Below are 23944 nucleotides of genomic sequence, written 5' to 3'. Positions count from 1 at the left end.
GCTGGCTAGTTTTATGTCCCCTTTCCATGTTAACATGTCTATTGATATTGCCATCATTCCAGTCTTGTTTACAAAACAATTTCTAGTAGAAACTGTTTTACAGAAGACTGCCTAGTATTTTGGCTCTCCTCTTTGTTGATGTGCCCTGATCCATAGATGCAGGAGCTGTGATTTAGATGTATTTTTGGGAGCTCAATTTCCCATGGTCTGTTCATCTTTGCACTGTGTCCATTGTGGTTTTCTGTGAGGATCACATATTCTGTGAAGAGAGGCATCTGTGATAAGAATTTTATCATAGTCCACTGATCTATAGACAAAACAATAAAATTTAGAATTTAGTAAGAAATCAGTCCAAAAATCAATGGGAATATATTATTTTCTGAGGTCCATAACCTTACTATTTCTAGGAAGTTGACTAGGTTTCCAGTACCAGGCATGAGTTCCTGTTGTGGGACAATGGTCTTGTACTCTGTAAAGATTTTCATTTGTACTGGTTTAATAAAATATTAACTGAAATTGACCCATAGTCAGGCAGGAAGTATTGGTGGGGTGACCAGAACAAGAGAATTCTGGAAAGAGTAAGGGTTCAGTCTGTAGTCATCACTCAGATGCAGAGGAAGCAAGATGAGAATGTGTAGAGGGCCGCAACCACACTCTCCACCATAGATGGCGCTGCACCGCCAGGTGAGCTAGAAAGCTCACATGTGTTGGTATTTTCCACTACTCCCAAGGTTTCACCTGGGACTGGGAGCAGTTGACCAATCCAAGAAAGACACGTCCAGAGCGGGGTCTGTTTCCTTTATAAGGGATGGGTTCCATCTTATCTGGGTCTCCACCATGTGGCTTATGCTCTAGCTCCCAAGAGACATAAAGCTTTACTGCAGAAGGATCCTATGTGTCCCGCGTGGTTCTTGCTGGCGAGACGGTAGCGCGGGACATCTGGTGCTGATACCCGGGAAAAAGAAGAACTTTGCACCACCGGAGACCCCTTGGACACAAGGAGGATTCAGAACTGCAGGCATGCGTGCTCAGAAAGGTACGCTCTAAAGTCCAGAGAGCATATCAGAAACTGAGCAGCAGTGGGAGGTTGTGCGCGCACCCAGATAAGTTAAAAAGGACCCTCCGGTAAAGAATGGGGGAGACAGAAAAGAAAATAAGTTAAAAAGGACCCCCCAGTGATTTTAAAAGAGAGTGAGGATGGGGGAGAGGGCTGATTTGCAGGGTCAAAAGCTTTATGTTGTGTTGTTCATGTTGTCTTTTGTGTACTGGATGGGAGAGGGATATTTGAACTTGGAGACTGCTGAGGATGTGGTGTTTTGGGAGGGAGGTTCTGTTTTCGTCTCCACGGAGGGGGAGAGCCTAAGGGTGTACTTGGGATTTACGTGGTTTGAATCACCGAGACCTCCTGAAATGTTGTAATGTATACCCCTAAAATGCAGCGGCCCAATAACAGCAGGAAGCAGCCAAAGAGACTAAACGACGCCCAAATTCCCTTAAAGATTAAATGAGGTCCTTTCAAGCCTGCTTCTCTGAGTTCCGCTTTGCTCCGTACACCGGTTTGGGCTCGGAGTGGGTGCAGCTGGGGCTGGAGGGCGGCTGGAGCGGAGCTTTGCTCTGTGGCTATGGTGGGAGGCATATTGCGCAGGCTCAGTTGGTGCCTGGCCTGGAGGGTATCACAGCAGTACCGAGAATGAGAACGGTGCCACAAGCTGCCAGGTCAGAAGGCTTGCAATGTGCCTAAAACTGTGAGGGGCTTTGAGGCTGGAGTGGCTTCTGTTCCGCTTGGCTGAGCTGAGCTGTGCTGATCCTAGGTAACAAAGGCATAGCCTGGGGCAACGGGCGGGGCGAACAATGCTGGCTACTAGCCCGAGAGATTTTCCATCTAAATAAGGAACTGAAGAGATAGCATAGGGGTTAAGAATGCTGCCTGCTCTTCCAAGGGTCGTGAGTTCAATTCCCCAGTGACCACATGGCAGCTTACAACTATTTGGTTTTAAATCTAATGTTTCAGGATCCACAGGGAGGTAGATGCAAAAAGCCCTTAGATTTTTAAAGTGATTGGGTCGTTGGCTGGGTCTGTGAGAGTTTGTTTACAGCTGCTTTTGCTGTGGCACAGGTGTTGAGAGTTGGCTAGTAGGAAAGCGGCCCTGTTCGCCGCCTCTCCCATTGGCCCCTTGAGCCGCAGCGGCTCTGGCGCGGACCTTGAGATGTTGCCGGCCTGTGCCGCCACGGTCTGAGTGTCGGCTCCCGCCACACTCCCCCACCAACACAGCCGCCGTGGAGGACTAGGCTAGCCCCGCGGAAAAGGCTGGGGCACCTGGGGGTGGAGCCGCCACTTCCTGTCCTGGGACAGGCGGAGCCGCACAGCGGGACACGGGGAGCCTCGCAGCGAGCAGGCCCAGGGCCGCACACGCACACAGCCCTTGGATGGCAGGCGGGCTCTGGAGCCCGAGGCCACCGTACTGGCAAGGAATACGGGAGCCAATAAATCTTAAACCTTATATCAACAAACACGGCCTGGGTTTTTCCTAGGCGCCACTGGGACAGCACGGCCTATATCATAAAAAACAAAGACCCTCAATCAGTTATCTACCACAGTGACTACAGCCCTGGATCAACAGGCTACCATAGATACATCTATTAGAGGTAAAATAAAGAACAGGTGGATAGCTTATGGCAGCTTGCCCAATTGGGCTGTGAATGGAAAACTCCAGCCTTATGTGTGACCAGTGTACCATATGAGAACTTTATAAAAGTGGCTAACTTGTCCCGAGAATTGTCTTTGTATCTTGCAGGAGAATTTTGATGATTTGCTGTCCTCCTTGAGATGGTCCATCGTGACAATCAACTCCACGCGAGTGGACATAAGCCTGGCCAAAGGATTCCAGTCCTGGATTGTGTCCTTCATCCCCTACTTCAAAGAATGGGTGGGGGTTGGAATGTTTGGAACAGTCCTATGCTATGGAATAGTGTTTCTCCTCTGGATGGTCTGCTGACTCAAATCCCAAAGCCATAGGGACAAAGTGGTTTTTGCACAGCGCTGGCTGCCCTGGAACAGGGAGCTTCTACTGATATGTGGTTATTTATGTTAAAGCAGTAAGGTTTAAGCCAACCAGCTCCTGCACCCCTAGGACAATGGTCCATTGCACAGGGTGGAGTGCTTGGCTTAGCTAGCCCTGAAGGTTGTCGAGCTTAAAAGCATCGCACAGAGAATGGCCCTCTCTGAGAGATAAGTCGCTCTGCTTAAGGGTTTCCTGCCATATATTCCCTTTCCCAGAAAATTGGCAGAGGGCAGGCCGGATAGGTTCCAGGTGTCATGAGCCTAGGGACAGATTCCGTGTAAGCCCATTTTAATGTTTTCATTTTGGGAAGTGCGACCTCTATTTTTACCTTCCTAGGGAGTTGCCTTTCTGCAAAGAAGTAAAATTAGGGGGAGATGTAGAGGGCCGCAACCACACTCTCCACCATAGATGGCGCTGCACCGCCAGGTGAGCTAGAAAGCTCACATGTGTTGGTATTTTCCACTACTCCCAAGGTTTCACCTGGGACTGGGAGCAGTTGACCAATCCAAGAAAGACACGTCCAGAGCGGGGTCTGTTTCCTTTATAAGGGATGGGTTCCATCTTATCTGGGTCTCCGCCATGTGGCTTATGCTCTAGCTCCCAAGAGACATAAAGCTTTACTGCAGAAGGATCCTATGTGTCCCGCGTGGTTCTTGCTGGCGAGACAGTAGCGCGGGACAAGAATGCCTTACTGATAAAATGTACAAAGCCACATGACTAACACAGACAATAATTATGGGTTAAGAAGTAATAATTAGTTAATAAGAAAGCCTGAGCTAATAGGTCAACCAGTTTACAATTAATGTAAGCCTCTATGTGTTTCTTTGGGACTGAACAGCTGCAGGACTGGGCTGACAGAAACCTCTGTCAACAATATCCCTCCAGTTGCATGGGCCTACTAAGGAGACCCATGACAAACAAGGAAGTTGGAATAGTAATAGGAAGATTTCCAACTCTAAATATCCAGGCCTACATTGATTCACAGAAGAATCTTACCAGATTTTCAAAGTCACAAATAATCTTTCTTAAACTCTTTTATAAAAACAGAAAGAAAGAAACCTAAGAATCACTTAAAACTTGTTCTATGAAGTCAGTATTATTCCAATTCCAAAACCAGGGAGAAAGAAAAACACCAACAATACCAACAAAACTACAAACCTATATCCCTGGTAAACAGAGATGCAAAATCCTCAATAACACACTAGCAAACTGCATACAAGCACATGCTCTCTCTCTCTCTCTCTCCCTCTCTCTCTCTCTCTCTCTCTCTCTCTCTGTGTGTGTGTGTGTGTATGTGTGTGTGTGTGTGTGTGTGTGTGTGTGTGTGTGTGTGTGAGAGAGAGAGAGAGAGAGAGAGAGAGAGAATAACATGAAGGGCCAGCTTGTTGGGGTATCTGTCCCGCCTGGTAACCCACAGCCAGCAAGTCCCCAAAAAACTCACACAGAGGACTCCATAAGATTATACACTGATTGGCCCATTAGCTCAGGTTTCTTGTTAACACTTATAGCTTTTATTAACCAATTATTCTCATCTATGTTAGCCATGTGGCTTGGTACCTTTTTCAGCTGCCAGCTCACATGTTGCTTCTTTGATGGTCTGGGCAGCAGTGGAGGAATGGACTTCCTCCTTCCTAGCCTTCTCCTGTTCTCATCGCCCCACCTATACTTCCTGTCTAGTTGACCTGCCTATACTTCCTGCCTGCCCAATCAGAGTTTTATTAAAATACAGGATTGAATTCTATCCAGAGAACTTCTGTCGCAGGGTCTTCAGTGTTCCACTGGACTCTTCCCTGCCCCCACTGTCGCCCTTTTGTCTCCTGTGTCCTTGGAATACCAGCTGTCCCTGTTTAAGAGCTGAGAAGTTCCAACCAGAGAGGTGAGTCTGGGCTATCCAAGGCAGACTGTCCTGGAAGAGAGCACAGCGCCCCCCCCGTTTCTGAGGCAGGGTCTTTGGTGTTCCACTGGACCCTTCCCTCCCCCCACTGTCACCCTTTTGTCTCCTGTGTCCTTGGAATACCAGCTGTCCCTATTTCTGTACTGAAGAGGTCCAACCAGAGAGGTGAGTCTGGGCTATTCGGGGCAGACTGTCCTGGAAGAGAGCACAGCCCCCCCAGCTTATGCTGCAGGGTCTTCTGTGTTCCACTGGACTTTACACTGCTACCACGGTCGCCCTTTTGTCTCCTTTGTCCTTGGAACACCAACTATCCCTATTTCAGTGCTGAGGAGTTCTATCCAGAGAGCTTATGCTGCAGGGTCTTCTGTGTTCCACTGGACTCTACCCTGCCACCAAGGTCACCCTTCTGTCTCCTGTGTCCTTGATATACCAACTATCCCTACTTCAGTGCTGAGGCGTTCCATCCAGAGACGAAGAGATGGGCAGGTGACAATGCAAGAATTCTTCCAACAACCTGAAAGGAAACATGACATCACCAGAATCCAGGAATCATGAAACTAGAAGAATTGGACAGCCTATCCAGAAGAAATCAAAGAAATAGACTCTAAGCAGAATTATATGAAAATAATAGAGGAACTTAAACAGGAGGTGAAAAATCTGATATAAAGAAATGGAAGAGAAGTGTAACAAAAAGTTTGAAGAAATGAGTAAATTCGTAAATGAAACCCTGGGAAACTAGGAAAAAACAATCAAACAGGTAATGGAAACAGTTCAAGAATTGAAAACTAAAATAGAGGCAATGAAGAAAACACAAACCAAGGGCCGACTGGACATGGAAAATCTAGGTAAATGACCAGAGACTACAGAATCAAGCATAACCAGTAGAATAAAGATATAGAAGAACGAAACTCAGATTCTGAAGACACCATAGAGAAAATAAACACTCTGACCAAAGAAAACAGCAAATCTAAGAAATTCTCATCACAAAACTATCAGGAAATGTGGGACACAATAAAAAAAAACAAATCTAAGAATAATAGGGGTTGAAGAAGGAGAAGAATTGCAGACCAAAGGCCCAGATAATATATTCAACAAAATTATAGAAGAAAACTTTCCCAATCTAAAGAACGATATTCCTATGAAGGGTCAAGAAGCATACAGAACACCGAATAGACTGAATCAAAAAAAATCCCCTTGCCATAAAATAATCAAAACACAGAACATTAAGATTAAAGAAAAAATATTAAGATCTGCAAAGGAAAAAGGTCAAGTAATTTATGAAGGTAAGCCTATCAGATTTACACCGGACTTCTCTATGGAAACCATGAAAGCCAGAAGGTCCTGGATAGAGGTATTGCAGAAACTAAGAGACCATGGATGCAAGCCCAGACTACTATACCTAGCCAAGCTATCATTCACTATCAACAGAGAAAACAAAATATTCCAGGATAAAAACAAATTTAAACAATACGTAGCCACAAATCCAATCTTACAGAAAGTATTAGAAGGAAAATCACAACCCAAGGAATCCAACATTGCCAATACTGCCTACAAGAACCCAGATATCTAGCGACCCTTCATAAGAACAACTCAAAGAAGGTAAACACACACACTCTACTCCCCCCCCCCCCGAAAAAAGGAAAATATTCGAAGTCAACAACCACTGGTCATTAATATCACTTAATATCAAAAGACTCACTTCATCTATAAAAGCACACAGACTTAGAGATTGGATACGAAAACAGGATCCAACATTCTGCTGTTTACAAGAAATACACCTAAACTACAAAGACAGACATCTATCTACTCATAGTAATGGGTTGGAAAAAGGTTTTCCAAGCAAACGGACCTAAGAAACAAGTGAGTGTGGCCATTCTAATTTCCAAAAAATTGACTTCAAACTAAAATCAATCACAAGATATGGAGATGGACATTTTATATTCATAACATGGACAATTCATCAGAAGGAAGTCTCAATCCTGAATATCTATAACCCCAATATAAAGGCACCCACTTATGTAAAAGAAGCACTTCTAGAACTCAAGGAGTCATCAAACCACACACACTAATAATAGGAGACTTTAACACACCTCTCTCACCAATGGACAGGTCAATCAGACAGAAACCTAACAGAGAAATAAGAGAATTATTGGAGGTATTGAATCAAATGGACTTAACAGACATCTATAGAACACTCCACACAAATAGGAAAGAATATTCCTTTTCCTCTGCAGGTCATGGAACCTTCTCAAAAATTGACCACATACTCGGTAACAAAGCAAACTTCCACAGACACACAAAAAAAATATTAGTAACCACCTGTGTCTTGTCAGATCACCATGGATTAAAGTTAGAATTCAACAACAATGCTTCCCCCAGAAGCCAACAAACTGAACAGTTAACTACTAAATCACCCCTGGGTCAAGAAAGAAATAAAGAAAGAAATTAAACCCTTCCTTGAATTTAATGAAAAAGACACAACATACTCTAACCTATGGGACACAATGAAAGCAGTGCTAAGAGGAAAGTTCATAGCACTAAGTGCCCAATTAAAGAAAACAGAGAAAGCACACATTGGAGACGTAACAGAACACCTGAAAGCTCAAGAAAAAAAGAAGCAGATTTACTCAGGAGGAGTAGAAGACTGGAAATAATCAGACTGAGGGCTGAAATCAACAAAATAGAAACACAGAACACAATCCAAAGAATCAATGAAACAAAAAGAAAATCAACAAGATCGACAAACTCCTATACAAACTAATCAAGCGACAGAGAGAGAACATGCAAATTAATAATACCAGACATGAAAAGGGAGACATAACCACAGACACAGAGGAAATTCAGAGAATCATTAGATCTTACTACAAAGACTGTATGCCACAAAATTGGAAAATGTAAAAGAAATGGAAATATTTTTAGTTAAGTACCATGTATCAAAGTTGAACCAAGACCAGGTGAACAATCTAAATAGACCTGTTAGTAACAAAGAATGAGAAGCTGTTATCAAAAGTCTCCTACCAAAAAAGCCCAGGACCAGATGCTTTCAATGCAGAATTCTACAAGAACTTCCAAGAAGAGCTAATACCTATGCTCCTTAATGTATTTCACAATATAGAAACAGAAGAGTCATTGCCAAAGTCTTTTAATGAAGCTACAGTTACTCTGATACCAAAACCACACAAAGACACACCAAGAAAGAGAATTACAGGCCAATCTCACTCATGAACATCGACGCGAAAATTCTCAATAAAATTATTGTGAACCGAATCCAAGAACACATTAGAAAAATTATCCATTATGATCAAGTAGGCTTCATCCCTGAAATGCAGGGCTGGTTCAACATATTAAAATGTAATCCATCATATAAATAAACTGAAAGAAAAAAACCATATGATCATTTCATTGGATACTGAAAAAGCATTTGACAAAATTCAACACCCCTTTATGATAAAGGTGTTGGAGAGATTAGGGATACAAGATAATACCTAAATATAATAAAAGGTATTTACAGCAAGCTGACAGCTAACATCAAATTGAATGGAGAGAAACTCAAAGCCATTCCACTAAAATCAGGAACACGACACTCTCTTCATATCTCTTCAATGTAGTGCTTGAAGTTCTAGCAATAAGACAACATAAGGGGATCAAGGGGATTCGAATTGGAAAGAATGAAGTTAAACTTTCATTATTTGCAGATGATATAATAGTGTACATAAGCGACCCCAAAAACTCTACCAAAGAACTCCCACAGCTGATAAACACCTTTAGTAGTGTGGCGGGATACAAGATCAACTCCAAAAAATGGGTTTCCCTCCTATACACAAAGAATAAAGAAGCAGAGACGGAAATCAGAGAAACATCACCATTCACGATAGCCACCAATAGCATAAAATATCTTGAGGTAAGGGGTCGGATCTAATGAGAGTTTACCAAGGGCAGTTGGATTGCGACTGAACGAGCACGTGATCCAACCAGATTCTCTGAATGTGGCCGGATTCTCTGAATGTGGCTGGCCCGGAGTCTTTCTGAGAAGCCATTGACAATGACACTGGGACTAGTTTCCTCTGCATATACTGGATTTTTGGGATCCAGTCTGTTTGGATACTCACCTTCCTGGACCTGGAGGGAGGGGGGACGTACTTGAACTTCCCACAGGGCTTGAAACCCTGACTGCCCTTAGGGACAAAGAGGGAGGAGGAGAGGGAGGGGGGGAGTGGGAGGGTGTTGGGAAGAGGGGCTTAAATGGAATCTTTTATAATTTAATAAAATTACTTAAAAAAATATCTTGAGGTAACTCTAACCAGGGAAGTGAAAGACCTATTTGACAAGAACTTTAAGTCTTTGAAGAAAGGAATTGAGGAGGATACCAGAAAATGGAAAGATTCCCCCTTGCTTTTGGATTGTGACAATCAACATAGTAAAAATGGGATTCTATCAAAAGCAATCTATAGATTCAATGCAATCCCCATCAAAATTCTTCACAGACCTTGAGAGAACAATTAGCAAGTTTCTATGGCAAAACAAAAAACCCAGGATAGCCAAAACAATCTTATACAATAAAGGAACTTCTGGAGGCATTATCATCCCTGACTTCAAACTCTATTACAGAGCTACAGTATTGAAAACAGCTTGGTAATGGCATAAGAACAGAGAAGTCGACCTATGGAATCAAATAGAAGACCAGGATATTAACCCACAAACCTATGAACACCTGATTTTTCACAAGGGAGCTAAAGGTATACAGAGAATTCTCAACAGAACTTCGAATGGCCAAAAGACACTTAAGGTCATGCTCAACATCCTTAGCGATCAGGGAAATGCAAATCAAAACAACTTTGAGATACCATCTTACACCTGTCAGAATAGCTAAACTCAAAAACACCAATGATAGCCTATGCTGGAGAGGATGTGGAGTGAGGGGAACACTCATCCATTGTTAGTGGGAATGCAAACTTGTGCAGCCACTGTGGAAATCAGTGTGACGGTTTCTCAGGAAACTGGGAGTCAACCTCCCTCAGGATCCAGGAATTCTACTCTTGGAAATATACCCAAGAAATGCCCTAACATACTACAAAACCATTTGCTCAACTATGTTCATAGCTGCACTATTTATAATAGCCAGAATCTGGAAACAACCTAGGTGCCCCTCAATAGAAGAATGGTTAAAGTAGGCCTGGAACATATACACATTAGAGTTTTACTCACTGGAAACAGCATTGACATCTTGACTTTTGCATGCAAATGGATGGAAATAGAAAACGCTTTACTGAGTGAGGTAACCCAGACCCAAAAAGAGGAATATGGTATGTACTCACTCATAAGTGGATTCTAGCCATAATTAAAGATCTTTGAGCCTATAATTCGTGATCCTAGAGAACCTAAATAAGAAGGTGAATCTGAAGAAAATTATATAGTTATCCTCCTGAATATTGTAAGTAGCCAAGTTTGCCAGGCAAACTTGGGTGCACGGAGGGTGGGGGTGATAGTAAGGGGAGATGTTTAGAAGGAGAAGGGAGAAGGGGAGGATTTGAGATATTGGGGGAATGGGATGGGGAGAGGGAGGAAGGATGAATATGGGAGCAGGGAACTATGTATCTCAACTAAGGGAGCCATTTTAGGGTTTGCAAGAGACTTGATTCTAGAGGGCTTCCCAGGTCCAAGAAGAGGTCCCCAGATTCTTCCCTGGGCTGCAGAGGAGAGAGTGCCTGAAATGGCCTTGGCCCATAACCATACTGATGAATATTTTGCATATCACCATAGAACCTTCATTTGGCAATGGATGGAGATAGAGACAGAGACACACATTGGAACACCGTATTTAACTCCGTAGGTCCAAATGAGAAGCAGAGGGAGGGAGAACGTGAGCAAGGAAGGCAGGATCAGAGGGACCCTTCATCTGACAATGGATGGAGATAGAGACAGAGACCCACATTGGAGCACTGGACTGAGCCCCCAAGGTCCAAATGAGGAGCAGAAGGAGGGAGAACATGAACAAGGAAGTCAGGACCGCGAGGGGTGCATTTACCCACTGATACAAGGGGACTGATCGAATGAGAGCTCACCAAGGACAGCTGGACTGGGAGTGAAGGAGCACGTGATCAAACTGGATTCTCTGAATGTGGCTGACGTGGGGGCTGACTGAGAAGCCATTGATAATGACACTGGGTCTTGTTTAGTCTGCATGTACTGGTTTTTTGGGATCCTAGTCTGTTTGGATGATCACCTTCCCTAGACCTGGAGGAAGGGGGTAGGAACTTGAACTTCCCACAGGGCAGGAAACCCTGACTGCTCTTAGGGCTGGAGAGGAAGGAGGAGAGGGAGTGGGGGAAGTGGGAGGGTATTGGGAGGAGTGGAGGAAGTGGAAGTTTTCATAAATAAATATATAAGTAAATTAAAAATATAACATCATACAACAAAAAGTTTTTTAGATGTAGTTAACCATAATACATATGTAACATATAAATAGCCCGTTACTAAAGAATAATTCTCTATTCTTTTCACAATTTTTTCCTTTTGCAAAAAAAAGTTTTAGTAATTTTTATTCATTTATAAATGAGGGACATGAATAGTCTATATGAATGAGGACAGATAAATGTGTTAATAATCAAACCAAATCAAACAAACAAAAAACTTCTTGATTATTTATAACATATATAGATGGCTAGAATATGAATGAAGTATGTAATGATATATATAACAAGAAAAAACCATTTAGTTGAAATAATTTTGAAAGTCATTCCAAAAACGATATGCAAAAAAATTATTGAGACTGTTTTACTAAAAGAAGACTCCAATAGGGAATTGCTCATGGGACTGTAGGGAGTTTGTCCAGGTGCCTAAACACAGCAGCATGCCTTGCATAATATTTCATTAAACATTACTTACAAGTAAATTATTAACGCTTGTGATGTCCAAATGACTTGAGTATAAAACATTTATTTATTATGTCCCTTGCCTTCCTCCCCAGTGGTTATTATATTTGTCTGAACAGAAAAAATATTTGGCAGTATATTCAATATTGGCACTGTGATTTATTAACTCCAGTGTAAGAGAACATAATCATTTGAAAAAATATTATTACTTTTATTTATTAAATGGTGGTGCAATGGTATACCATAGGGCTCATACAGCCCACTATCTGTGAATACTGGAAGACAATTTGATGAAACCTGTCCTCTAATTCTACCATGTGGGGTTTGAGGATAGAACAGAGGTTGTCAAATTGGCAGCAAGTGATCTCACTGTCCCAATAGATCCTTTGTAACATGCCACCTACTCATGCAACATGTTATGAAAAATACTGACTTGACTGTCATAGGTGCCCAGCTCAATTTGAATTTATGCATTTAAGAACTATGTTATGTGCCTTATAGGCCAACTAAATTTATTTCTCCTCTTTTGGAGGCTAGAACTCAAAACAATGGTAAGATTTTTGTTTACTGGGAGCCTACTCTCTCATTCTTTGACCTTAAATACCTCATAGAAGTGTCCTCAAATACTGAAAAGGTCTAAGGGTATTTAGCTAGCCTCTTAGTAAGGAACAATATTATGTCTTATGTGGAAATCCTATTCCAGAAAAGCCATCTCCTAACTATTACTTTGGTATCCATATGTTCCATAATCAAACTTTAGGGCAATGCACAAACACTAGTCACAGTAGTATCTCAGTCTTCAGAAGATTTGCAAAACACTGCACCATTTAAAAATATGCTTTATTAGAGACACTGATGTTTTTAATTCAATATTTTTACATGGGAGTTGTATATTTAGTTGAATGGAAATTTTCTCTTTGAAGAACAGGAGAAAACATATTTAGTAAAAGAGCTATCTAAACAATATATCAGGGAAGTTATAGATAAGCATAACATAAATATTTGGAGAACCTAAACAACTGTCTCTGATAGAATTTATCCTTGACTTTGCAATCTGTTTCCTTTAACATGTGCTATTCTGGTCCTAAGATTTTGTAGTGTGAAAATAATAAAATAATGTAACTAAGTATATTTTCTCTAATATTACCACAATCAGGGTTTCATATTTTTCAGCTGAGTAGAATAAGACATTTTTTAAATAACCCAGATGCCAAAATTTACTAGGTTTTCTATGTTAACTGATTAAGACAGATATTTCCCACTCATGTGGAACAACACTGAAACCAGAAGCCATGTTCTTGCGTATGCGCATCTTTTCCCTTGCGTGGCAAATCATTTTAAGCAACAGGATTATTTTAAGTATCCTCTTATTCAACAAAATAATGAAAAATTTGCATTTAATGAATAATCTGCATTTGTCATGGCAATGGAACACAAAGTCCTTGGCAGAGGTTTACGCCACAGAAGTAATCTATTTTTATCCTGTATATTTAGCAAATGGTAAAAATAAAAATTCCACAAACTGCATCTCAAGAACAAAAAAAGAGCAACAATAGCAGCAAAAAAGCGAACGAGCAGGCAGAGACCAGTGTTTTGTTATCTTTATTATTGCTCAGGAATAAAAATAGCAGCTGTGATGTCACTGCAATTTTTTTTAAAGGTCAGTGATTTGTGAAGATTTATTTTACAGGGAAATTTAGAACAGAAAAAAATCAATGAAAAGATATTAACACTGTTCTGTCCTTATTTACTTGATAAAAATTGATTTCATGTTTCGAGAGAATCATGATTCAACTGAGGAATAATTTAGATAAAGTATCGAGGGAAGAAGAATGTTGTATTTGCATTTTTAAAGGAAAATTTTAATAAATGTTATTATCTGAAAATAGGACACTGCAGTGATGCTGTAACAGAACTGAGAATTTACACTGAACTTTGGTAGAAATTAAGAAATGCCTTAAGTTCCATGATAATTTTAGGTTATACCGCATTTAAGAAAAAATCTTTGGTATAGTTGATAAATTATTAAAACGTGTGTAAAATAAGGAACAGATTCAAATGACAGAACTGTGAAGAAAAAATCATTTGAAACCTTCTTAGTTTGATTTGGAGGAGAATGATATTCCTTATGATTAGACATTTCACTTCTATTTTAATATCTAATGATGTCTAAAGTCCTACTTTCCTGGTAAAATTATTAGACTAGGCTCCACAGTAACAGATCAGAAATGTCAGGTAAGATTTTAAAAACAGGAGTATTTAAGGGAGATCTCTTAAAGATTCTTACTGTAGCCTGTGCAGGGAAGAGTTGGCTCTGATTCTTCAAAGATGAAGTCATTTCACACTTCCTTCAGCCTATGGCATAGCTCTTCCTACAACTGCAAGGAGCAAGAAACAAGAATAACAAAGCAAAAGTTATGACAGCCTAACTGAAATGGTTCACTGCTGTAATGTGCTAATGCCCAGGGCTTTGCAGGGAATTTCATGCTATTTAGAATCTAATGCGTTCTCATCCTCTCCAACAGGAACAATGATCTACAATAAAGTAAAAAAAGAGCTATATTATTTCTTCTCATTATTGTTGCTAATGATTAAACATGGGAAATTATTTTGATATTACAAATTCTATCCTTATTGTCTCCTTTCTTTCTTTTCTTTGCATTTACTTATTTGGCCCTGTGCTCTACTTCTTACTTAATCCTTGTTTGTTTGATTTTTAAACAATTAAATTTGTGTGTCACTTTTTTTCTGTTGTCACATTTTGTAATTTCATTCATTATATATAGATTCAACCAGGTAAAACCCGTCCTAATGTGACATCCTCTCAGTTAGTTGTCACACGTTGATCCACCAAACTCTATACAACTCATGTCTTTGCAAAAATTCCTAAACATCCTACCAATAATGAATACATCACAACTGATGATGTCATTGATAAACATCTTCAGCAGCTGCTCTGACTCTTTTATTTTTAGCTATCATGTGTTCCAACAAGCATGGTAGCATATTAGTGGTTGTGATTGTATTTCCCCCCCCAAAATTATTCTTAGCATCTTTTCATTTGTGTATGTGCTTTGTGCATCAATATTTCTTGTAATATAACGTTTTGCAGCATTTCCCAGTTGAATTAATTTATTTATAAGAAATAAGGCAACCCCCCAAAAATAAAATAAAATACATGATTGACAGAATACAGATAATTCTCCTACACCAAGTGTGTGTGTGTGTGTGTGTGTGTGTGTGTGTGTGTGTGTGTGTGTGTGTGTGTTTCTCCTGTGCCCACCTCTGACTCCCTTGCTTGGCTTTTTATGTTTTCCAATTTTAGATTTAGTTTGGGTAAGACAATCACACCCTGATAAACAATACTTGGTAACCTAGTTACAGTGATACAGCATTAAAAAAAAACAGATAACCTGAATGTAAGAACATTAATGGTTCATTAATGAGGCACAATTCTCATTGTTCTGTTTTCTTCCTTGATCACTCATGTATAGATTAATAAGTATGAAATTAATTAATTAAGGAACAGAATCTTTGAACATAGATATCTTATACATAAAGAAAAGAACTTTCTATCATAGGCCACATCACTGATGACAAAGAACATCAACAGCTGGGACTGGAGAAATGACTCAGTAACTAAAAGCACTGACTGTCCTTCAGGGGTCCCAAGTTCACTTTCCAGGGCCCATGTGGCAATTCATAGCATCTGAAACTCCATCCCAGGGATCCAGTGATCTCTTCTGGTCTCCACAGGCACTGCACGCAAATGGTGCATATAAATACCTGTGAAAAGACACATAAAATAAAAATAACTTTTAGAAAGAACACCAAAGTTGAATGGACATCACTAACATTTCAGCATAGAAGATGATCAAACTCAAAAATTATAAAGGAAGATAGGAGCCATTTTCCAAAATTTTTCTTCATTTTGTTATTTAATATTCCAAAATAAGCTAATATTTTACCTCAGGGAAGTTTCTCTACTCCCCTGATACAATGTCAAATATGGTGATAATTGATTCAGAGATGTTTTTCATGCAAATATGCAGTCCTTTCAGCATCAATATCTCCTTGCTACTTTTATCCAAGACAAGGTTTCTCTGGGTAGCCCTGGCTGTCCTGAGACTTGCTCTGTAGACCAGGTTGATATCAGGCGTGAAGATCTGCCTTCTGTCTCCAAAGTGCCTGGATTAAATGTATGCATTACCACCACCCAGCAAGCATCACTATTTTCAAACCAATAAATTATGAGTCTTCTCGATCTCAATATCCTATAATAAAAATATAAGTAGGCATCACCTACATAAAAAGGGTCTTTGTAGAAATGATTAAGATGGTAAAAGAGAGCAAAGGCTGTAGCTTAGTAACAGAGCATTTGCCTAGCCTATGCAAGGTACTTGGGTCCATCCCCAGAACAGAAAAAAGAGAACAGGGGAAGGGGATAAAAGAAAACTGTGCTGGATGAGAAAAGGAGAGAAGATGGATAAGGGAGGAGAAAGTGGAGAAAGGGAAGGGAAAGAAGAGAAAGAAAGACTCAAAGGTAGAACCCCTTTCTAGAACTCCCCTGTGAGGGGCAGGGGGTGTGGTTCAGTGGTAGAGCACCTGCCTAGAATTCCCCAGAGTGGAGCTGGTGTGTGGTTCAGTGGGAGAGCACCTACCTAAAATCTCTAAGTGAGGGCCAGTGGTTCATTGTTGGAATGCTTATCTAGTATGCACAAATCCCTGACTTCCATACTTGGCTTTAAAGAAAAAAGCATTTGAGCTTCTCCAAGAATAAGAGGAAGCAGAAACATGTAAATTAGAAGATCTACTTTTTCAAAATAGATTATTTTTACCTCTTCAGAATATACCTATTACAATACCCTTTTAAAAAATCATGTCAAAATACAACTAACACAATATGTACAATTGAAACCTCTTCTGATTTTACAGTTCAATGACATAAGTACATTCACAATATCCAAGTGTCACCACTAACCATGTCCCCAATGATTAATGACTCCTCAGACTCCATCCAGTTTTTGGAAGACCCTTTTTCTGTTATTTCAGTTTTCACTACTCCACAGACTTACTTTTATTTTTATGGTGTCCTGTGATGCTCTCAGCTTTGGTCAGAGAAGCATCATTTTCAGTGATGTTGGTTAACACAGAGACTCATTACTGGTCAGAGTTAAGAATAAGAGTCTATTGCATGCTCAGCTCATGGGATGTTTATATCACTTTCCACAATGCCTAATGAACATCACAGAAGAGAGGAGGGGAAGAGGACAAAATCTGGAGGATGAGAAGGACAGCTGTTAAATGCCTGACTTATGGATATGACAAGACCAATATAATTATGATCTCACAGGAGCTGGGAGAATAAGACACAAAAGTAGGAGGGGGACTCATTGAAAAGAACAGTCTATGGGCTATAAGAGTTTAATGGGCAAGGTGGATATGTTCAAAATACATTGTACATGTATATGAAATTATGAAATATTAAATAAACATAAGAAAATACCATCATAAAAAATAGTTCAGATTCTGAATATGGTGGTCAATTTTGCACTCACTGTTTACCTCAGGCAGGTCTTGAACTTATACTCCTGACTACCAAACCTGGTGGTATTTCTGCTTTTGTGACTGGTTTATCTCACTTAGTAGATTGCCTTCTAGGTTCATTAGCTTATGTAGAATCCCCTACCTTCATCAGGCACAATAATGTGTATGCATACTACATCCACATTTATTGACTTACCCACCAGCGTACCCTTGAATTGTTTCTAATTTTAGATGTTATGAATAAATGTTCTTTTTTTTCAATTTTGTTCTGGTGATAGCAGATTGAATTTAGAGCCTTGAACAGTCTACGCAAGTGCTCTACCACTGTGCTACATTCCTCAGCCACAGTAAACTGTATTGATATATCTGTCTCTGCCTCCCAATCACTGGAATTACAGATGCTCACCAGAAAGTTTGGCTGTTTACTTGGGTGCTAAGACCAATATTCAGCTCCTTGTATTCACACAGTAAGAACTTCTACTCATTAAGTCATTTCCCTTTCCTGAACCTGACTTTAAAGGGCAGAGTTGGGGTCAGCACTTCAGTGTGTCTGTCTCACAAGGAACTATCACCCACACCACCACCACACACACAAGGAAGAAGAGCATTTTTCCTTCTTGAAATACAGCAGTAGTATGCTGGAAAGATGCCAAACATGACTTCTGTCTTCAGAGATCGTGGTTTGGGTGCTTAGAAAATGGAACATTAGACCTTTACCATGCTGAGGGGCACCCTTCAATCTCCAATAATGTCTTAATTGTATTACATTGTGCTTTTGCTAGGAGTTGGCGAGGAGCTCTGTTTTCTCCTCTGGGAAACTTTTCTTGGCTGAAGGTCTGTCATCTCTCCTCTGATGTTCCTTTTCAGAACAACCCACATGGGAGAGATATTCACCCAATCTCTCTGCTGTTGGATCATGCTCCAGCAGAAATCAGCTGAGAGTTCCCTTCCAGGGGGCGATGAGACTGAGGAAAATTTAGATTAATAGAAATGAAGACAGAATAGAAACATAGAATAGACTGGGAAGACGGAAGGTCAATACCAAACATACCAAAATTTATTTCTCAGGCAGCATATACACTTCAGGCAATAGGCAGAACAAAAAGCAGTATAGTCAGCTAACCACCACCCTGCACTGTCCTCAGGAGAAAGTTCAAGCTTCAGCTAAGCTGCTTCTAATCTCTAATGAGGAGAGCCTCTGACTGGCATACCCCAACTGAAATCTTATTAGAAAAATGTGCTCTTTCAACTGGGCAAAATGTTCTTTCCCATGGGCTTAATCAGAACTTTCTCATAGCCCTCAAGGTTATTGGAAAAAGCAGAGTAGGCAAGCTTGAATCCAAATGACTTCTTTAAGTCAAAAATGACTCCAGATGGAAACTGAGTCATACGTGGGTTTTCACATTCTGCCCAATCTAACAATAACAGAAATGTGGGAAGGGTTTTGAAAGTCCAATGTGGAGTTGTCTTTGTTTTGTTTTTGTGGTCCTGGGGATTGAACCCATGCCTTCAAACATGCTAGGAAAGTCCTTTGTCACAGTGACCTCTCTCTCTCTCTTTTTCTCTTTCTCTACTTCCCCCTTTCTCTCTTTCTCCCCTTCCATCCTTCCCCTATTCCTCCCTCTCTTATTAAGTCAAGATCCCTCATTAAATTCGTCATGCTGTCCTTGAACTCTCTCTATAGCCCATGCAAGTATTGAAAACTGAAACCCTGTCCCACGCTACCGTTTCGCCAGCAAGAACCACGTGGAATACTAGGATCCTTCTGCAGGAATGGCTTTAATACCCCTTGGGAGAGCGAGCATCAGCCAACATGGCCGGGGACACAGATATGATGGAACCCATCCCTTATATAGGAAACAGACCCTGCTTCGGAAGTGTCACTCTTGGATTGGTCCGCTGCTCCCAGTCCAAGGTGATGCCTCAGGAGTAGGCGGGGACATAGAAGTGGAAAGTTACCAACACTTGTGCGTTCACCTGGCGGTGAAGCCTGATGTCAGCGCCATCTTGATGATGGAGAATGTGGCTGCGGCCCCCCACATCTCCCCCTTATTATTACTGCTTGCAGAAAGGCAACTCCCTCAGAGGGTAAAGATAGAGGTCGCACTTCCCAAAGTGGAAACATTAAAATGGGCTTACACGGAATCTGCCCCTAGGTTCATGACACCTGGAACCTATCCGGCCTGCCCTCTGCCATTTTTCTGGGAAAGGGAATATACGGCAGGAAACCCTTATGCAGGGCGACTTATCTCTCAGAGAGGGTCATTCTCTGTGCGATGCTCTTCAGCTTGACAACCTTCAGGGCTAGCTAAGCCAAGCACTCCACCCTGTGCCATGGACCACAGTCCTAGGGGTGCAGGAGCTGGTTGGCTTAAACCTTACTGCTTTAACATAGATAACCACATATCAGAAGAGGTTCCCTGTTCTAGGGCAGCCAGCGCTGTGCAGAAACCACTTTGTCCCTAAGACTTTGGGATTTGAGTCAGCAGACCATCCAGAGGAGAAACACTATTCCATAGCGTAGGACCGTTCCAAAACATTTCCACCCCCACCCATTCTTTGAAGTAGGGGATGAAAGACACGACCCAGAACTGTAATCCTATGGCCAAGCTTAAAAAATCATCTCTAGGATGGTGGGGGGGGGGGCAGAGTCTTATTAGTTGTAAAAAATCGAGGAAACTCCGCCATCCCATGGCTGACTGGTAACAGCTTCGGGAAAGCTGAGAGTGTCCTCCATTGGTGCTCTGTCATTCATATGCAAAATGGCAGTAGGAACAGCAGCCAGGTCCTCAGGCGAATCCGTGTGTTGTGGATCACTCTTCACTGTTCGGGTCAGTCGCTCTGGCAGCCAGAATGGGCTTTCTTGATCCTGTGGGAAGACACAAACAGCTCCCCTGGATCTCAATAAGATGGGATCCGGGCCTTTCCATTCATTAGAAAGCACGTCTTTCCACTTAACCAAATCTTTGGGCCGCTGCGGATCCGAACAATGTCGTGTTGCAGCATTTTGGCCATTATCATCCAGATTTAAAAAATTTATGGTGAACAGAGCCATGGCGATGGCCACCCTTGGCGTCGTGAGCAGCTCTGTCAATATTCCCCCTTTCTGTTTAAGTAGATAAGATTTGAGTGTGCGATGCGCCCACTCTACGATACCTTGTCCCTGGGGGTTATAAGGCAGGCCTGTAATGTGGGTGACCTGCATCTGTGCACAGAATTGCTTGAACTTTTGAGAAGTATAGGCAGGCCCATTATCCGTTTTTAAAGATGTGGGCTTGCCCCAAGCACTCCATGCCTCAAGGCAATGTTGAATGACATAAGAGGTTTTTTCTCCTGTAAGTGGTGTGGCATGAATAATGCCAGAGCATGTGTCAATTGACACATGCACACACTGAAGTTTTCCAAAGGCAGTGATATGAGTTACGTCCATCTGCCATATTTGCAAGGGCGTAATCCCTCTGGGGTTCACGCCAGTGTGTCTGATAGGAAGTAACTGGCAACAACTGTGACATTGGGTTACAATGACGCGAGCCTCTTTTCTGGTAAGTGAAAAACGTTTGCGCAGGGTTTCAGCTGTAACATGAAAATTATCATGAAAGGTTTTAGCGGTCTGCAACGGGGAGGCAAGAGCTACCGCAGCAAGCTGCGTAGCGCAATCAGCCAGGTCATTGCCCAAACTCATTGGGCCTGGAAGCCCCGAATGTGCTCTTATGTGTGTGATAAAAAATGGAGCTCTCCTATTTAGTAAGCAATCCTGTATCCTCTGGAAAAGAACTGCCACTGTACTAGTAGGTTTTATAATTCCAGCGGCCTCTAATAATTTAACAGCGTTAACCACATAGGCAGAATCAGAAACAATATTAAGGGGACAAGGAAATCTTTGAAGAACCTCTAAAACCACCATACATTCCACCACCTGGGGCGAGGTGGCAGAAAAGTTCTTTGTATATATTTTAGAACCTACAACATAAGCTCCCACACCATTCTTGGAACCATCTGTATAAACCGTCATCCCGTCTTTTAGCGGGGCAGAAGACGTAACTCGGGGAAACACAATGGGATGACATGCAGCGAACTGCAGCAGAGGGTGTTTGGGATAATGGTTAGCAATTTTCCCTGAAAAGGTGGTAACCAAAATGGCCCAATCGTCAGAGGCGGCGGCCAAGGTTTGTACCTGAGAGGAGGTATAGGGAATTATCATAACCTCTGGATGCTTTCCAAAATGACTGTTAGACATTTTAAGGCCTTTAAGGGCAATTTGAGCTATAGCGGCGGGATACCAATCAATACTTTTGTTAGGAGAAGCATGCGGATGGATCCACAGTAACGGTCCATCCTGCCATAACACAGCGGTGCGTAGCTTTCTTGTTTTAAACACACATAGAGCAAATGGTTGAGTTTCATCAATATGGCACAGCTGTGCCTTCTTAATGGATTCCTCCACTAGCGACAAGGCTGCTTCTGCTGCCGGCGTCAAGGCCCGAGGGGAGGTAATATGAGTATCCCCTTCCAAGATATCAAACAATGGCTTTAAATCAGCGGAGGAGATTTTTAAGAATGGTCGCAGCCAATTAATATCTCCTAACAACTTTCGGAAATCATTTAACGTTCGCAAATCATCCCTATAAATCTTTACCTTTTGAGGCAGAATCTTTTCAGGAAGAATAACAGAACCTAAAAATTGGCCAGTATCTGAAATCTGGACCTTCTCAGTGGCTATTTGAAGACCCCATAGCTGTAAGCTTTTAACGAGCAGCGGGTAGGCTTCCTTTAGGACCTGTAAGTCCTCATGACACATAAGTATATCATCCGTGTAATGAACCACGAGCAAACATGGAAACCGTTCACGAAGCAGTTTAAGAGCCTCCTGCACAAACATCTGACAAATGGTCGGACTGAGGCACATACCCTGAGGTAGGGTTTTCCAATGAAAACGTTTATCAGGCTCTATATGGTTAATTGAAGGAACAGTAAAAGCAAAGCGGGGCCTATCAGCAGGATGCAATGGAATAGAAAAAAAAAACAATCCTTAATATCTATTATTACCAGACTCCAATTTTTGGGCAAAGCTGAAAGCACCGGGAGTCCTCGCTGCACAGGCCCAAAGAGGTGCATTTGTTCATTAACGGTTCTCAAATCATGCAGCAAGCGCCATCTTCCGGATTTCTTTCTAATGACAAAAATGGGTGTATTCCACGGAGAGGTGGATGGTTCTGTGTGTTCCAGAGCCAACTGCTCATTAACTAGCTGATTCACTGCTTCCAGTTTTTCAGAAGTAAGTGGCCACTGGGGAACCCATACGGGGGTCTCTGTTTTCCACGCTATGGGCCGTGCTGCCCCAGTGACGCCTAGGAAAAACCCAGGCCCTGTTTGCTGATATTAGGTTTAGGATTTATTGGCTCCCGTATTCCCTGCTGGGAGCGACCCAAGCCCTTTCCTGGCCTATGACCCATTCTGATCATTATATCTTAGGCCTGAGATGAATATGCATTAGATAAGGTCAATCCCATGCCCTGCATCATGTCTCTTCCCCATAAGTTGACCGGCAGGGGGAGGACATATGGTGTAAAATATCCTGACTGCCCTTCATCTGTTTCCCAGGTTAATCTGGTGGAGCTAATGGTGGGGTTTGCACTGTAGCCCAAGCCCTGTAGGGCAAGAGACGACTCAGTAACTGGCCAGGACTGTGGCCACCAGCGCGATGAGATAATACTTTTGTCCGCTTCGGTGTCCAAAATGCCTTCGAAGCATTTACCATTGACCCAAAGGGGCAGTTTGCGTCGATCTTGAAGGCTAACAACCAAGTAGGCTGAATCCTGTCCTGTTGACCCCATTAATTTATTCTCCGGCCTCTGGTGGATGTCTGCCGGGAGAAGCAGTAACTGAGCTATCCTGTCTCCTTTACTGATGGAAAAAGCTCCACTAGGGCAAGAGCATAGGGCTTGTATCTCAGCAGTGTGCTGACTATCAACGAGACCTGGGTGGACGATTAATCCCTGTAGGGTAAGCGAGCCACGTCCTAAAAGCAGGCCCACGCTTCCAGGGGGTAGGGACTCAGGCAGCTGCACAGGGACGGGCTGTACCCCCATTTGAGGCATCAATAAGAAGTCGGTGGAGGCACACAAGTCCATCCTTGTTCTGCCTCCGAGGGTCCCTTGGTCGTTGCCCTGACGAACTTGTTCCCATATTTTTGGGGACCCTGGGACTGAGGGCCCACCATCCCATTTTTTGGATCATCAGTCTGACTGTTTCCTAATGGTGGGAGGATCTTACCATGGGCGTCCCTAACGGAGCGGCAGAGCTCCGCCCTATGATAACCTTTACCACAGTGTGAGCAAAGCATTGGGGGTGCTCTCTCCTTTTCTGATGACCTACAGTCCCTTCTTAAGTGTCCTGGCTTCCCGCATTTAAAGCAAACTCTTGTGTCTGGCCCTTTAAAAGGGCGTTGTTGTGACCGCAAGATGACTGCAGCCAAACCTGCATTCGTCAGGGGTCCTCCTAGTTCTCTACAGACCCTGAGCCAGTCCTGTAGCCCTTTATTTTTCCTAGGGGCTATGGCGGCACAGCAC

The 23944-nt window shown here is 42.1% G+C and overlaps 1 long non-coding RNA gene across 1 annotated transcript; it reads left to right on the top strand.

Moving 5' to 3' along the window:
* Positions 1–577: 577 nt before the first annotated feature.
* On the top strand, positions 578–3693 carry LOC148123411 (uncharacterized). The gene is made up of 2 exons (XR_015738472.1): positions 578–1036; positions 2796–3693. It is a non-coding gene; the product is annotated as an uncharacterized LOC148123411 (long non-coding RNA).
* Positions 3694–23944: the final 20251 nt, after the last annotated feature.

This window comes from Myodes glareolus, chromosome 1 (genome assembly GCF_982192425.1).
Source record: "Myodes glareolus chromosome 1, mMyoGla1.1, whole genome shotgun sequence".
Taxonomy (NCBI): Eukaryota; Metazoa; Chordata; class Mammalia; order Rodentia; family Cricetidae; genus Myodes; species Myodes glareolus.
This window is presented reverse-complemented; position numbering and strand designations above follow the sequence as displayed.